This window comes from Lagopus muta, chromosome 22 (genome assembly GCF_023343835.1).
Source record: "Lagopus muta isolate bLagMut1 chromosome 22, bLagMut1 primary, whole genome shotgun sequence".
Lineage (NCBI taxonomy): Eukaryota > Metazoa > Chordata > Aves > Galliformes > Phasianidae > Lagopus > Lagopus muta.
Genome location: NC_064454.1, coordinates 1255877 through 1271989, shown reverse-complemented (window position 1 = coordinate 1271989; position 16113 = coordinate 1255877). Strand labels below are relative to the sequence as shown.

Sequence of the window (16113 nt, the reverse complement as noted above, 5' to 3'; positions counted from 1 at the left end):
CGTTAGCCCTTAATTGCTCATCCCTGAGGCAGCATGCGTTCTTCTCAGGGGAAGTGTGGAGAACCCAGCATGGTGCTGTTCATCCATGCTCTGGGGGACCGTGCACTCATCTTTGGTGATTTGGGTTATTGTTCATTTTCTGTTATCCCCTATTTATTTTTTTCACAATGAAGATATTGGCAATATCCTTTATTAGCGAGATGCTACGAAATGTTGGGATGTCAAGTGTGAAAAATGGAGGTATAACCACATTTGAGTGATAGGTTAGAACTGAGTGTACAGATAGGGGTATCCAAATGGCACTCATTGCACACTGTATCCCAACAGGCCTGTTTCAGAGAGGATTATTCAGAATGGGAGGGAATCAGGGTTGTGGAAAGAGCAACAACAGAGGACAGAGATTGTCCTCTCTTCTCTCCTTGCAGCTCTCTTGGGGAATATTTTAATTGAAAGCTTTTATCCAGGAGGATACTGAGGTGGGATAAATAGGGACAGAATCATTACCACTCTGTATTCCTGTGTGTCAAATCATAGCTGGCTAATATAAGAAGCAGAGCAGCCTGTTAGCTTTGTGCCTGGGGAAAACAAGCCCTTGGTGTGACTGTGTGTTTAGGTAGGGGTGTCTGGTGGGGTGGCTTATCCAAGACTGGAGGAACAACACGACTTGTGTGTGGTAACTGCTGTGCTTGCTTTTCTCTCTCCTCTCTCTGTTCTGCCTCCCTCTCAGTAATTTGTCTTGTGTCTTCTCCAGGCTTGGGAGGAATAGGTTTTCAAGTGATGCTGATTGTCTATTTCTACAAAGCTGATTTCTGAAGATGTAAATATTAAATGCAGCTTGATTTTTCTTTTGTAACATGGAGCTCTCTGTTTCCATGTTGAAGGCGCATTTGAGGAGCACGCATCTCAAATGCACGCTCCCCTTTCTTCTCCCCCCCTGTGTTTTCCTCTCCCTGGAGGGCAGCTGGCAGAGGTACAGCACTGCAATCCAAGCAGGTGGATTGCATAGGGCCTGCACCCCATACAAGCACAGACTTGTGCTGCATGGCAGCCTGCTCAGGCTGCTGGATGGAGGAAGAGCAGCACTGTGGGAATGCTGCCCTTCCTCGTGCTTTAGTCTGCTCCACCAGGCTGGGTTTCTCTTCACCTGGGAACCAAGTTTCTCTAACCATATGTTGCAGGAAGCGTCCATTTCTTCTGGCAAGTGTTGCAACAGAGAAAATTATGGCTCCTGACCTAATTTTTTTTTATAAAATGTTGCACAGAATTCAGGTGAAGGATACAAAGGATACAAAGGTTTTCAGCTCGGTAGGCTGTGGTTATGTCCAGCTCTTCACTGCCCCAGCACTGTGTGCAGTTGTCACAAACTAACCTTGCTGTGTGGGGGCTTTGCACTGATACAACACCTGCGCTGCCTGCTGGCCTCATCTATATGTTCTGCTTTGTTGGGCATCTCTAGCAATAGTTTTGTGAAATGTTTAATTATCTTGTCTTGTATTTTAAATCCTCACTTAAAAAGAAAAAAAATTTGGCTTGGTTGCAGATGCTCTGTACCCAACATGAGGAGGAGGCTTTCCCCTGCATCTCCATCACTCTCTTGCAGTTCCCACCCAAGATGTATGCAGGATTGGCTGCTTTCATTGAGACCCCGAATTTTCCCCTCTTTTCTTTCCCCACTTATGCGTATAAACTTTTCAATTTGTTTATAGAGAAATCAGAGTATATCTTCAGTAGATTAATCAGTCATCAAAAGAACAAGGTGCATACCAAGGAATGCAGCCCAGCAGTGACTGTCATGGAGGTACTAACACATAGCTGTGTAAATGGCCTTTGAAGATGATTAATTGTGGAGGTGTGCAGTTGTGGCAATAGCCTTGTGCTTTAAATAGAGCCTGGAGCACAGTTCTTGTACAGGAGAATGTGCAGGAATGCAAACTCCTTTTGGACAGGGATTAGAAGATGTTTACTGCAGCCTGCTCAGCATCTCTGTTTTCTGCCTGGGGAAGGCATGGTGTGAACCAGCCCTTCAGAGGGCTTCAACTTCAACCATGCAAAAGGAGTGTTTGATGTGGTGAAGGGTTGGAATGGTTGGATATGCATTTTGTCAGTCAGAAACTGCAGCCTGGTTTTCTCCTTCTTTTGCTGTGATTCCTTGAGTCCTTCCGCTATGAAAACCCTTTCATATAACGTGAGGTTGAGCAGATGATGAATGTCAGTGCATGGTTGCTCCAAGAAGTCAGATGTCCTGTCATATGCTCCAGTAGAGAGCAGTGGGTGACCTGTGTCATCAATTAGCAATGACACAGCTCTTGTCTTGGGCTGGCAGCAAGATTTCCTTTTAAATATTTAAGTTTCTTGGTTCCAGCTGACCAGTAGGTCGTCATTTCCTGGACTCAGTGCATTTTGAGCAGCGCCATGGCTAAAACCTTGGTTTCAGTGTGCACTATGAGGATGGAGTTGCTTACAGTCATTTAGGCAAATAATGCACATATCTCAACATCAGAATGTATTTTTCCATTAAATATAATTTGCTTTTGGGGTCAGAAGCAGTCCTGCATCATCTTTTCATGCATACAGTATTAATTGCAGTTGATTTTTAATTTAACAGAAAATTACACACAGAGCAAGGGCAGAAGCAGTCCTGTGGCATCCTTGCTCTTTCCTTGCCTAGATAAACTCAAGCAGTCGAAGGGGTTAAACTTGATATCCACTCTTGCTCATTATATAAAATGGAACTTTGTTTAAGTTTAGGAAGCAATCAAGAGAGGAATGAATGCACTGGCAGAGGTGACAAGTGGTGTTCAAGTTGTATAATCGTATTCTTTGTGCTTGACAGAAGTTTCTGTTAAAGAATTGCTTGGAACAGGAGTTCTTGATGCAGCTTCCCAGTCAAGGTAGAAGAAGGCTGTCTCGTTATGTAAATCTAATTATCATCCTTGTAAGCTGTCGAGGTGGAGGTTGCTCAGTTGGCCCTCAGTGCAGCGATGTCGGAAGCTCTGAGGGCTGGAGGTGCAGTCCTGCCCTGCTCCCCATTACCCTGAGTGTTAAGATTGAGATGTGTGTCCAAGCTTGAGGCTGCCTTAGCTGGACTTTGCTGTTACTGACATTGTTCTGCTCTGTTTTCTTTATGTAGAGGCTGCGGGGGGGGGCTGTATGAGGAACACACTTGGGTTTCTCCCCTTGCAGCTCCACTGCTCAGCCCAACAGCGTGCCTGAAATTACAGCTGATGCATTGCAGACGGTATCTGTTGAGTTGTCATGCTTCATCACCGTATAAAATGAGTCTGTTCTTGCTCTGTTACTGTTTCATTGCTGTCCTACACCCCAGCTGTAGGACACACCTCTTGGCAGCAGAATTTTACCTTCTGGGCCTCTCAGAATTGTGGTTGTTCATCCTGGTGCAAAGTGCAAACAGTTGTTTCTAAACGAGCATGTTATTTCCCAGTCACTTCTCCTTATCTCCAGCTTGTCCCACCGGGGCAGGTCTGTTTGGGTGAAACAAAGAAAAATTAGCACTGGGAGAAAGGGATTTAGAAACAGTCATCAGGCTTTCTAGGCACAGAGCAGGTCTAACCTGTTTGACTTTGCCCACAGTCTTCTCCTGGAACTGCTGAACTAATGGTTAGCATGACTCTGTCCTTATTCATTAGGTCTAATTAACAAGGTCATTGTTGCTGAGTTACAGAGCATACAATGCAACACAAACAACAGTAATCCAGCCATTTAAACAGGAAAAAAAGCCCACAGCAGCAGCAGTTATGTTGACTGTTTTGCATAATTTGGGATTGGGCAGCCTTTTCTCTTCGATTTAAAACAGATTTACTACGTAGGAACACTTTGTTTTTCTACTTCCTTTTTTTCCACCGAGTCCTGAGAGCACACAGAAATACTTCATACACTTGAAATCTGCATTTAAAATTGATGACCTGCTGAGGCAGAGGAACCGTGTGCAGAATTGGGTGCTGCTGGATGATAATGAATTTCCATCAGCTGTGTTCCTGCGTGGAAGCAGTCCCTAATAGTGAAATTGTTACTTACTCCAGCTGCTGTTTCAGAGCTAGAGCTTTAGTACAGTAATAGGAGCACAGAGAAGCAGTGCTGCTTCACAGAAATATTGCAGCTCCGTGCTGTGTGGAGACAGAGAAGGGCTGATGGAGGTGGCACAGTGTGTTGGGGACACAGGCAGAGCCCAGGGCTGCACCTCAGTGCCTTCTGTGTGTGTCCCATGGGGTGGGCTCTGAAGTTGGGTGATGGTGCTCTGTCTGTATGGCTTAATGTGTAAATGGGAAAGGGTAATATCAGCTGTGCACAACTTCTAAAACTGCCTGCGTAAAGGCAGGAATAAATTAAAGCCTTCTGAGTCTCCTCTGGGAACCCGGTGAACGCTGTCCCGTTTTCAGGAGGAGGAGGAGGCAGAACGCTGATGCGATGCAGCCAAGGTTACGGCACATCTGGGAACAGTCTGCTGCTTTTATGCCTCCGACTGGTCACATGCATCACAGCTGCTGAGCTTTGAATTCGGGATAGAGGTGTCCGGCCAGGTAAGAGCATCGCAGGGTAGGCAGGGCAGAGAAATCCAGCTAGGAAAGCGTTACAGCCTGCAGCAGCCCGGGGGATGCACGAAGCCCTGCAGGCGATGGGAGGCACGGAGCAGCTGGAGCCAGCGGCTGTGTGCGCCCTGGCCCGGGTCCCGGTTCTGTGTCCCGGCTCGGTGCCGGCAGGACCCGCCTGCAGGGCACACGGCTCGTGTCTCTGCAGCCCTGCGTGGAGGGTTGTAATGGTTCTGTATCTGCACGGAAGGTAATTGCTTCACAACTGGGGATAGCGGGCAGCGTGTAATGGAAACGCCGAGTGCAGTGTTGAAATGCAGGCATGTCGCTTGCACTTGGAAATGCAGCTTTGTTTTAATTTTTAGTGGGGTTTTTTTTTAGTATATGTATACGGCTGCATTGTAAGTGATTGAGTGTTTGAATAGAGAAAGGTTAATTCCAGCCTTTGATCAGATTGTGCTGCAGAGGCTGTGTGAGCATGCAGAAAGCAGAGAGTAATTTGGCATTGCTGCTCTTTGTGTCACTGAGGTGTTTGAGGCGTTTTCCGTTTGTGCGCAGTGTTGATATTTGATATTTGCATGAGCAGAACTTCGGTTTTTTAGCCAAAAACGAAATATTTCCTATTTGTAGCAGAGTAAAGCATGCAGTCTGCCCTTCAGCTGTTTGCAGGCAGCAGCAGTCAGAAGAGTTCTGTGCTCAGCATGCATTTCTTGTCCTTTATAATGGGTAACTAAGCGCTGCTGATAGAGTGTCAGAGCAAAGGATGTGGAGGAGCCAGGTTATTGTGTAGTTAACATTCTTATGGAATGAGGCAGTGCTGATTATCTTTGTGGCAAATCGTCTCCTTCACCCTGGCTGTAGGTTTACACCGTGGCTGATATAAAATAAGCCCATTGCTGCTGCATTTAGTTGGGATCTTCTGCGTGAGGGCTGAGAATACATAAAGATTTCCTGGGGGTGCAGGGGGCTGAGGGGGGAGGGAGTTGAGGAACCAGTGTAATTCAAACGTGTTGTCTTGGGCATGCTGTTACCACCTACCTGGTGTAGGGATCAAGGGTGTTTCTACCCTGCCAACAGGTTTATTTCTGAACACAGCTGCCAGAAGCTGAAGACTCAGGTCCTCATTTCACTGTATAATGCATTATCAACAGTGCTGATAATTAATGCTAACTCCACCCACTTCAGCTTGGGCTGCCAGGAACTGAAGAGCGGCTCCTAGCAGCACTGCAAGAACCCTCAACGTTTGTCTGTTACCTTTCTCTTGAAGTATTTTGCCTTAGAAGTGCTGCTCTGGATCTTCACATTGCTTGAGTGGCTGAGGTGCTGGGAGAAAATCAGCCGAGGTAATTCCTCTTACTCAACAAATCTGTATTTAAAAATTAAATGTGTATGGTGTGCTGATGCTGGAGCCTTTATCTCCTCAGCTTCCCTTGTGTCAGAAAAAGTACAGTGCACAACATCCACGTCTGCACACACATCGTATAGCACTGTGTAAGGAGGAACAGCAGAGGGTTTTTGTGGTGTGTGGGGTGGGGAGCAGGGCTGGCACATGGATCTGCCCAGGTTGCTGGCCAGAGGAAAGTAAAGCTTACACATTGATACAACCTGTGCAGTTCTGGCATTTCAGGAAAGGTTAAATACATTTCAGTTCTGATGGGTTTATTCCCCTTTTTTCCCCTGTGCAGGTAGGCCAGCATGTGGCAGTGCTTGGTGCTGGCTTACTGTGGCTGGGTCTCCTAAGGAGAGGCCTCTTGCCTGTGGTCCCTCTGCATTCTGCTTTTCAACATAGAGGTGAAAATTGGCTCTGTCTCTGACAAGCAAGGATTGCATTTAATAAGATGCGTTTTCAACCCCGTTCTCAGTCTGCTGCTCCTAACACTGGCAGCATGGGGAGTTGTGATTATTGGTGTAAAGGTAAATCTGTGCTGCATGAACTGATGCTTGTGTTCTTTCCAGGGCAGAGAGAGAAAAGTGATGTCTGTATGGGCTGCCAGGCCGAGGCTCTGCACACAGCAGCTGTCCCTTTGGCTGCGGGGGAAGGGGCAGGGAGCAGCCCAGCAGTGGGCAGGAGGAGCTGCTTGGTGTTGGTGGCATCTTCTTGGAACACCCCTCCCCTGCATTGCCCCATTCTTATGAATCCCCCAGTCCTATATCTGCCTTTCTTCCTTCATTGCACAAAGCAGCAGAGCAAGTGCCACGCTTCCTTGAAAGAATCTCTTACAGCCTTGTTTCAAAGCCCCAAAGCATTGCTCAGAGATGTGGCACAGCCCGTGCTCAGCGGCTGTACCTGCCGTGCCCTCTGCTCACCTTCCAGGGCTGAGAGCGGTGTCTGTATGCTGGATCATCAGTGTTAGGGAAGTGACATGGCTTCTCCTTCAGCTCCCAGGGGCTGCCCAGCCTTTTCTTTCCCTTTCAGTAAGTTCCATGGCTGAATGATCCTCTGATGCACCCGAAAGGTGACAGCACGATGCTGCTTGTTGGGTGCTGTATTCACAGTCACTGCAGCTTTGTTGGAAAGCTTTGTGAAGGTTTGAAACCTCTGGTTCATCGAGCTCAGGGAAGGGCTTTTAACCTGACACTTCTCATGATGTTAAGGACTAGAAAGCGTGCCAAGAGTTTAACACAGCTCTTTGTTTTTTAATTCAGACAGTTCAAGCTGAGGGCAATTTTAGCTGGTGATCACAAGGCTCCTATTGCTCTTGCTGAAATAAGACGATGGCTTTGTTGGGCACTGAGCTGATACGCAGGCAATAGCAACGATTTGCTTTTTCGTGGCAGGTAAATTTAATGCTGTGTGTAGTCCTGAAGGGATTTAACCACTCTTGGAGGGGGCAGTTCAATTTTTGTGACTCTCCACTTGATCTCAGGCTCTGGGTGCAACTCGCTGTTGTAAACCAAATGTGACACACTAATGAACTCCAGCAATGTGTGCTTTCTTCTTTCCATTATGTATTATAGAGCAATTTTCCTATTCACAGTGCTATTGAATAGTCAAGGATTTCTCAACATTTTTTTTCCCCAGGGCTTATAAATTAGTGCTCTAAACCTTGTTCAGGATTGGAATGCAGCAGATGAGATTTCAGCCCTAAAGGAGTGCTTCAGCCATGCAAACATGCTTTAATTGCTGGCCCCATTTCTTCAGTTCTGTGTTTCAGAAGGTTTTGTCCTTAGAAGTGGAGCATAAGGCATCACCCAAACTTTTTCCAAAATATCCGAGGTTTTTGAATGTTATTTTCTGTACATTTTCTATTGCTGATGTTTCAATGCAATGTTGGTTATTGCTGTGTTAGATAAACGCATGTCTCTGCAGCTTGTCTGGTGTCACTGTGCTGGATTCTGCTTCAGGAATATAAACATGCTGGACCGTTGTTTGTCATGCCTTAGAAATACTTCACAAAATATATTTTAAGTGCATGCACCTCCAGTGACAGTGATCTTTTTTTATTTTAAATGAAGATATTTGGGAAAACATTGAGTACCATATCAATATCCAGCACTCAGTCAAGAAGCAGAAGGTGAAATAAAAAGAGCAATAAGTGACATTCCATTTTTATGTGGTTTCTGAGCAAATCTTGTAATTCAGAGTGCTCAACATTTCATTGTTTTCTATTAGGGATGTTATAAGGCTTGAAGTTTGGCATGAAAACACAGAGCAGCCCCTTCCTGGTCTTGAGATTGACACAGTTGCCCCTGTGGGTGATGCTCAGACGCCTTGGGACACATTAGCACACCATTAAGCATCCCTGCCCTTAAAGAATACCTTTAATGTGCTTTTGCACAAGCAAAGCTTCCTTCAGAACCAACTGTTGGCAGTGGTCTGGAGCAACAGCCACAGTGCAGGAGCAATGTGAAGAATGTTCTGATGTTAAATTGTTCTCATCTACTGTGCTGTAAGAAAAGCAGGCTAGGTGGAAAACTTTCCTAAGCAGAAGCAAAATAGGGGTTGGGGGGGGGGGGGGGGGAACCCACACAAAACCAAGGGAGCCAACGATTTCTTAATTTTGCAGTTTCATCTGAGGTGCAGTGCTGACAATTTCCCTTTAGAAAAGGCCTTTCCCAGCCTCTGCCACCAAGGGGAGCTGCTTAAGGCACACGTGAAAATACTTAGGTTCTCATGGACTGAAAATCTCCCTATTAAATAATGGTTGAGGGAAGATACCCCTTCCAGAAGACTGTTTTTCTTACATTTTAGTGCTTGTGTGGAGAGCCATTGTACTGGTGTCCAGAAGGCTCGCTAAGGTTGTGTTGACTTTTTTCATCTCCAAATTAATTTGTCTAATGCTGCCATGGTCACTCATCGCCTCTCGCAGAAGCAGCTTAATGAGATTTAAGGCCTCTGCTGGCTGCTGTATCTGATGCTTGAATCCCTGTGGGAAGCTGTGGAAGTGTCCCAGCACTGTTGCTGTGTGGGGGCTGCACGGGCAAAGCAAAGTGCTCTGTATGTAAGGTGATGTTTTGTTTGCTGGGAAAATGGAGGAGCCAGCAGGTTTCATGGAACAGGAAAGATGCTGAAGCTGCCAGTCAAGGAGTTCATTATTGGAATGAAGAGACAAAGATTTCTCCTACCTACCTTGATGTCGATGCTCTGAAGAGAAAAGTGAGAGTCATAGGGAGATAATTATGCTACTGGAAGAACTGCTGTGATGCTTCATGGCACCACAGGTGGCAGATACCAACTTCTTCCTTCTTGTGAGTGCTGCCCTAAAGCACTTGGTGCTTACCTCCATGCCCTTGCTCTCTCTGCCTGCTTCAAGCCAGCAGGCAATAGGTCTGTAGTTTTCAAGCACCTGCAGTCTGATTTACGGAAACAAATTGGTATCTGAATTACATTTCCTCTTGCCTATAAGGGCGTCCGTAATTGATTGTGTGAAAAACTGAAAGTTTCTCTTCAAAGTAAAACCAAAAGAACCGTGCATCATTAAAAAACAAAGCCGAACCTCAGTACTGTTGCTGTGCTTCATTTATCCAGTGTCTTCAGTATCATTGAGATGTTATTAGCTGCAACGCATAATTTGTGGAGATCTCTGCCTTATGTGCTCCTCTTTACCTTCCAACCTCTTCTAATTTGCATCCTGATTTTAATTAGTTTGCACCAATTTCCTGGGGGGGGGGGGGGGAGCTGTCTCTGTCAGACCAAAATGGTTTCTCTGCAGTGAGATGGGTGAAACCTGTGGGTTTTGGCTTCTGTAGGAATGTGATTACCTGAAATAATAATTCCTTCTGTCTCTGCGTGTTGGTGTATGTTAACAAACACCCCAACCCTTCATTCACTCCTGCAGTGCCTGTGATTTGGAGTGTTTTCCCTTTTTGAGGGTTTGACCACGTATGGAACTTCAGGAGCAGCTGCTCCCAAATAATTCCAGATGCAGGCAGACCCTGTATGTATCAAATATTATGTTCTGTGTTGTTGGGCCTATTCATGCTGATGTTTTCCAATCCCCATAATTGTTTCTTAAGCATAGAATTGCCTCGTTGAATATTTGAATTCTAGAAGCATATATATGTGAATTTTTACATTTAGAAGATGAACGTGCTTTTATTTATTGTTCTGTTCCTATGTCCAGTTGCTGCTGGCAAATTGGAAGGACTTTGCTGCTATTGTAACCGTACTCCTAACAAGAGCTGTGGGGTTTGTGGGGTCTGCAGGACCATTCAGGCTTTGCTTTACTGCTCGCGCACATCAGGAGGGAACCTTGGACCCCATGAGAACAGGTCACTCAGCTGCTCAGGTCAGAGATGCTCCTATGATACAGAAAAGGTCAGTCTGAGCTTTGTGGCCATGAGATTGTGTGATGGTAAAGATTTCCCTTCAATGAGCGTTGAATTCAGTCTATTGATTTTGATTTTCTTTACTCCCTTTTCAGTGAGGAAATGTCAGAGCAAAGATAATCATAAATCCTCTAAATTGTTTTCAGATGAGTCACCGTGCTGTCAGTTGAACACTTGACTGCATTTGCACAGAAAGCAGCCAAGAAAACCACCAGGAAGAGTAGGTCTGGAATTGCTTGAACCTTTGTGGCTGCTCCCTGTATGAGGGTGAGCGTGTGCAGCTGTGCCAGCTGGAAGCAGCTGCTCCCCAAGTCTGGCACCTCCTGCGCAGTCCTGCCATAGTGAGTAGTGGTGAGAAATGCTGATCAGGCTGCTTGCAGGCAGCAACCAAAGTGTTGCAAAGTGTTGGTGAAGGCTGGCTTGCAGGGGTGGAGGAAAGCCTTGCTCCATCATCTAATGCATGCCTGTCAAACTTGTAACGTTGAAGATGGAGTTTACGTAGGTTTAGAAAGCCCTCGTGGGTTAACGTGACACCAGATAAACAGAGCAAACGACAAACAGGATGGAAAAAAGGGCAAGAATTCTTGTAGATATCTGATGATTCCGTGGGTTTTTGGTGGTTCTGCTGCCATTTGTCTGTGATCTGTCAGCAACTCGGAGCTCTCCAGAATGACTCATGCTCTCTGCAGTACAATCCTGTAGGACAATCTGATACTGCTCCGTTGTTTTGCTATGAGATTTTTCTCTGGAATCCGTGGCAATGGGTTTAGGGACACGTGCCATTACTGAAAAGCACTGTGTAAATGCAAAGCTCCACCTCACAGAGGCAGCACTGTAAGCACGAGGTGTGGGCTCCTGGTGCAGAAACCTCCCTCGAGGCATTCTTGGTACTTTCTGCCTCTTTGATCAGCAGAAAGGCTGTTAAAAATGCTTGGTTTGTTTGGGTGCTAAGAAAAGTGAGATGTTACATTTCTGAAAAATATTAAGAGAGGAAAAAAAAAGCTAAAGCTGGTAAACTTTATCATGGCATGGTTTCCTTCTGCTTTTACTCTGTTTAAACAGTCTGCATTCGTAATTGCTTTGAGTCTGTGCACGATGAGATTAATACATTTAACATCCTGGCAAACAGTGCTATCAGGCTTCCATCACTGATTAAATCAGAAGGAGCAAAGCGTGTGTGATATCACAGGGTAGATCACTGCATCTTTCCCATTTTTTTTTCCCTTCACGACCACTTAACTGGAGGTCAGGCTCTTTTGGTGAGCTCACATTGGGCTGAGGAAGGAGCTGAAGTTGTACAACAGAAAAGGCCCATCCTGGAGCTGCCACACAGCTGTGACAGAAGCGTTCAGGACCTTTGGGAGATGCTAGCCATTCATCTCTGTTACTTGTGACAGTACTGCTTCCTGGAGCTGCTCTGTATTGTTCTGAAGGTGCTGAGTTTTCCCATTCCTGGTTTCCTTCATTTAGTTGAAGATGTGCTCTACAGATCCTCCCCATGGCAGCCATACTTTGAGGGGGTTACAGCTTTGAGGGGGTTCCCTGTGCTCTGAGTGGTGCTGGTGTGGCTGCAGCACTGGAAGTTCTACCATGGGGCTGAAAGAGCAAACGTCCTCTGGGAATCCCTGCCTAAATTGGGCTGTGTGTGCAGTGGCACCAGAGACTGAAAGAGTACATTTAAAGAGATTCCAGTTTGCTGGGGTGACTTTTTATCTGTAGCATAACTGACCCCTCAAGCATTTAAACTGTTCAGCAGTTGAGTTTCTGGAAAACCACAGGTTGGCTTTAAAAAGTGTGGCTTTTAAAGTGCACTTTGATTTTGTTGGATTTTTTTCTTCCTAAATTTGCCCTCCAGTTTGCGTTTTTAAGTGCAAGGTGGGTCACGTTGCTCAGCTTTCCTCTGCAAGATCATTTCATAATTGCAGTGAAAGCTGAGGATATCACTTACCTGTTGGACTCAGTGTGTGCAACTTTGAAAATATGAAATGCTGAGAGACCAGCAGTGAATTTACATGAAGTTCAAATGCTGCCTTGTACTCTGTGTTCTGATGTGCTTATAATTCAGTCCCAGCGACGTTTATGTGGTCATACGTATGTCCTTATGGTTGGCCTGGCAACGAATTTCCCCTTTTCAGCTACTTGAAAACCAGCAGGCCAGATAACTTTTGTGTGTGCAGATGTGTAAATACACACAGGCAGCATCTCCTGTGCCAGGCAGGCTGGCCCAGCACACAGGTCTGCCCACGGGAACTCGTGGTTGTCTCCTAACAAGCAAACGGCAGCAAATTATGCTTCAATTATTTTTGTATATCCTGATGAAGTACCGTGAAATACCGCTTTAATTGCAGAGTACATCTTGCATTTAATGAACTCTGGCTCTGCAGCAGCGAGGGCAGGCAGTGTTGATTTCAGCAGTGCTGCTCGCTTTGCAAATGAGGCTTTGTGTCTGATTACAGCTAACAATATATGGGCATAGGATATGACTCTGGTAACAAATACCCATTCAGAGGTAAAAATGGTGTTGTACACCAGCTGATGCCCATACAGACTTTTTAATTGGCAGCTGGCCCCTTTCTGAATCCAGATGCATTTCTACATAGGGAAAAAATGATAAATCCTCAGCCTCTTGTAAAAGAAAGGAAGACAGTTTGGTGGGGTTTTTTTGCCTTTTCTCTTTTGCATACACAGAATTTTCTTGGTGCCCACTCAGGAAGAAGCATTACCAGGGTGTCTAGGTGCCCAGAAAGTGGGAGAGCCAATGAAGAAACTTCAGACTGCTTCTTAGTGGAGGTACGTATGCACAGACAGATGAGGTGTGTGCTGTGGCACTGCATTTTGTGGACAGTACATCTGGGCAACTTACCTGGTGTTACCTGCTAGAAAAAAGATGTGATTAAAAGGGAAAGCAAACATACCATGCTCATAGCTGCTATTGTCTAAACCAAGCCACCCGTTCTGGGACCTGAGCAAGACAATGGTGTTTGCTGAAAGAGGCACACTGCAAAGCAGCAGGATACGTGCTGTTCAGTGCACGCTCTTGTGTGATGAGTCAGAAAGGTGAAGGGAGCAGGGTAGTTAGTGAGTGTTGGTGCTGAGTGGGTCCGGACCCCTTGGCCATGTGTGGGGAACTGGAGAAAGAGAGCAGAGATGGATGCCCCATCCCTGGAGGCATTCAAGGCCAGGCTGGATGTGGCTCTGGGCAGCCTGGTCTGATGGTTGGTGACCCTTCACATAGCAGGGGGGTTGAAATTAGATATCATTGTGGTCCTTTTCAACCCAAGCCATTCTATGATTCCTGGTCATTGTGTGCTGAGAGCCCTGCTGAGAGCCTTGAAGGTGCTCTGTTATCGCTCATCATCTCATGGGAATGTGGACTGGGAGGGAGCAGTGGTGTGGCTTTGGTCACTATATTCATATCTCTTCTTTAACTTCTCCTCTCCCATTCCTCCCTCTTTGCTGAGTTATTTGCTATGCTCTAAAAAGTCTCTCTGCCCGTTCTGCTTCTAACACCATCCTGAACACTGCATGAAGGAAGAAAACAAACAAACCTAAAGAACACTGCTTGCAGTCATTTTCCTGGGCACTAAAACAAATGTGTTCTGGTTTCGACATCTCATTTCTTGGTGAGTCTTGGCCCGGTCACTTCATTATCCTATCTTTTTGCACAAGTGCCAAGGTAATAGAAATGCTTTCATTTTCCAGATTACCCTTGGGTGCTCCAGACAAACGCTTTCAGAAGCTGATCCACGCTGCCTTGTTTTATGTCAGACTGGAAAAGCTATAAATCTGTTCATCACCCGTCCATTTAGGTTATCCTATTGCACCTGCAGCCCTTTTTTAATGTCTTAAAAATAATCAGACCACGTGCTTTCTCTGGCAGACACTCTGCCAAATCAGTTAAAGCTTTATTTGCCTATTTATTTATTTTCCCAAGGGAGCATTTTATTGCTGACAGCGTGAGTCAGGACAATTAAAGTGGTGAAATATTCCAGCTTCTATGATACGGTATGATTCGGGATGAATTGTTTCTTAGTCATGCTGAGCAGCACAATTAACACTCCGTGTGCTGATAGCTGAAAGGGAGCAGTCTGCCAGCTGAGTCTGCTGACTTCTTCCTTTGCAGCCTGGGAAGAAGAAGTGCAGTGCTCTTATGGTGCTGTTTGTGGGCTGCTGTGTGAGCATCAGTGTCCCTGGTTTAGGGGAGAAGGCTGCTGGGTGGGAGGAGGCAGCAGGGATTGTGGCCTTTATTTGGGCTTTGCTGGCTCAGCCAGTGGGTAAATTCTTGTACATTATTCACCCTTGTGCCAGCAGGGATACCAAAATGGTGCTTTTTCTATTGGAACGTTTTAAGTTAATTGTGAAGAGCTATATGGCTTAAGTATAAAAATTACTTCAGGGCATAACTTCACTTTATTCCACTTGGCTTTTTGAAGCAGGAATGCAAAGTGGATTTGGTGGCTGAGTGTAATTTTGAGCGGGATTGTCCTTGTTTATTGTGTTCCCCTCCTGACCCCATAAATCCCAGGAATGCTGCCCCAGGCTCTGGGTGGGGATGGATGTTGACACAGGTGTCAGGACTGTGCTGCAGGAGCTGCCCTTCTCCTCACTGGGACTTCTTGTTTTCAACTGTAATTTATTTTGATGCAGAAGTCCACAATCCTTCTTGATCCCTCATTGCCATGCAATTAATGGGTTTTCATGTGCTAGCCATGAAGCCCCAGCTTGGCCTGTCCCAGGACAGCTTTACTTCTCCCAGCAGTGGGGATGGACAGTGCTGCGTGTCAACCAGGCAGGATAAGGATGTGTTGGCAAAGAAAAGCATTTAGAAAACGTGCTGATACCTGTTCTGATACCTGTTCTGATACCAGGCCTTCCTGCCTGAGCCCTTCTCCCCCTGCCTGCCTTCTGGCTTTGCTGCTCTCTGCCATTGCCAGCAGTTACTTGGTTTTCTGCTGCTGCTCTGAGAAGATACTGGCATCCTCTCAGCTTTTATTATCTCATATATAGGCGTAATAGCAGCAGGGATAGTATGTCGAATTTATACAGGTGGAATCACGCCAGGAGAGATTTTAATGGCAAGAAGGAAGTGATAAGGAATAGTATTTTTCACCTGATTGGGTCTGTAAGTGAAGAACACTGGAAAGGAATTGGTCACCTGATACGTTTGTTTTTTCTACCCCAGCCTTGCAAAGCGTGTAAGCATATGCTTAAATTTCATTGAACTTTAGCACTGGGTGAACCAGGCAGCTGCCTGCGTGCCTTGGTGCTTCTGCAGCCTGCTTCCAGCTGAGGGGCAATGCAGGAGGGCAGGGGATTAAACGTTCTTCAGCTGCTATTTGCAAAACGGCTTGCACAGGGGAGAATGAAAGCAAGAGTGCTCAAACTGAGTGCTGAGATCTACACAGTGTGACTGCTCATCTGGCAGGTTGGACTATGCTATCTATGTTTGACAGATAACATTTAATCTCGCTGTTTCAGGAAGATGTATAAGAGCTGTTCAGCCCCATTAGGCATAGGGTAGCTGTCCTGTAAAGTTCTGAGAGTAAAACAGGAGCTTGAATTTCATGCTGCTTTCTAAGGAGAGCAGCAGTGGCCGTGCAGAAGCATCATGTCATGTCTGTCCTGTCAGTATTCATTGGCTTTGCAGGTTGGGGAAGTGAGCAGCTGCCTCTGATGCTGCTCCAGCCCGGCTCCTTTCTGAGCAGTGCTGCATTCCCAAGGCTGCTGTTTTCTTTCCACCCTGTGCTTACCTGGCTCACTTCCTGGCTGTAGCTTCCTATCATGCTGCTCACAGAGC

The 16113-nt window shown here is 46.0% G+C and overlaps 1 protein-coding gene across 5 annotated transcripts in view; it reads left to right on the top strand.

Moving 5' to 3' along the window:
* ARHGAP32 (Rho GTPase activating protein 32) overlaps positions 1-16113 on the top strand; it is a 172941-nt gene that overhangs the window by 42339 nt on the left and 114489 nt on the right. Inside the window, exon 2 of one of the 5 annotated variants that reach the window (XM_048968626.1) lies at positions 13027-13106. The exons of 2 other annotated variants lie outside the window; for them this stretch is intronic. The gene's annotated coding sequence lies outside the window, so the exon portion shown is untranslated. Of the gene's footprint in view, positions 1-4422; positions 4539-13009; positions 13107-16113 lie in introns of those variants that run through there. 2 more of the 5 variants (XM_048968628.1, XM_048968627.1) reach the window with 2 other exon arrangements.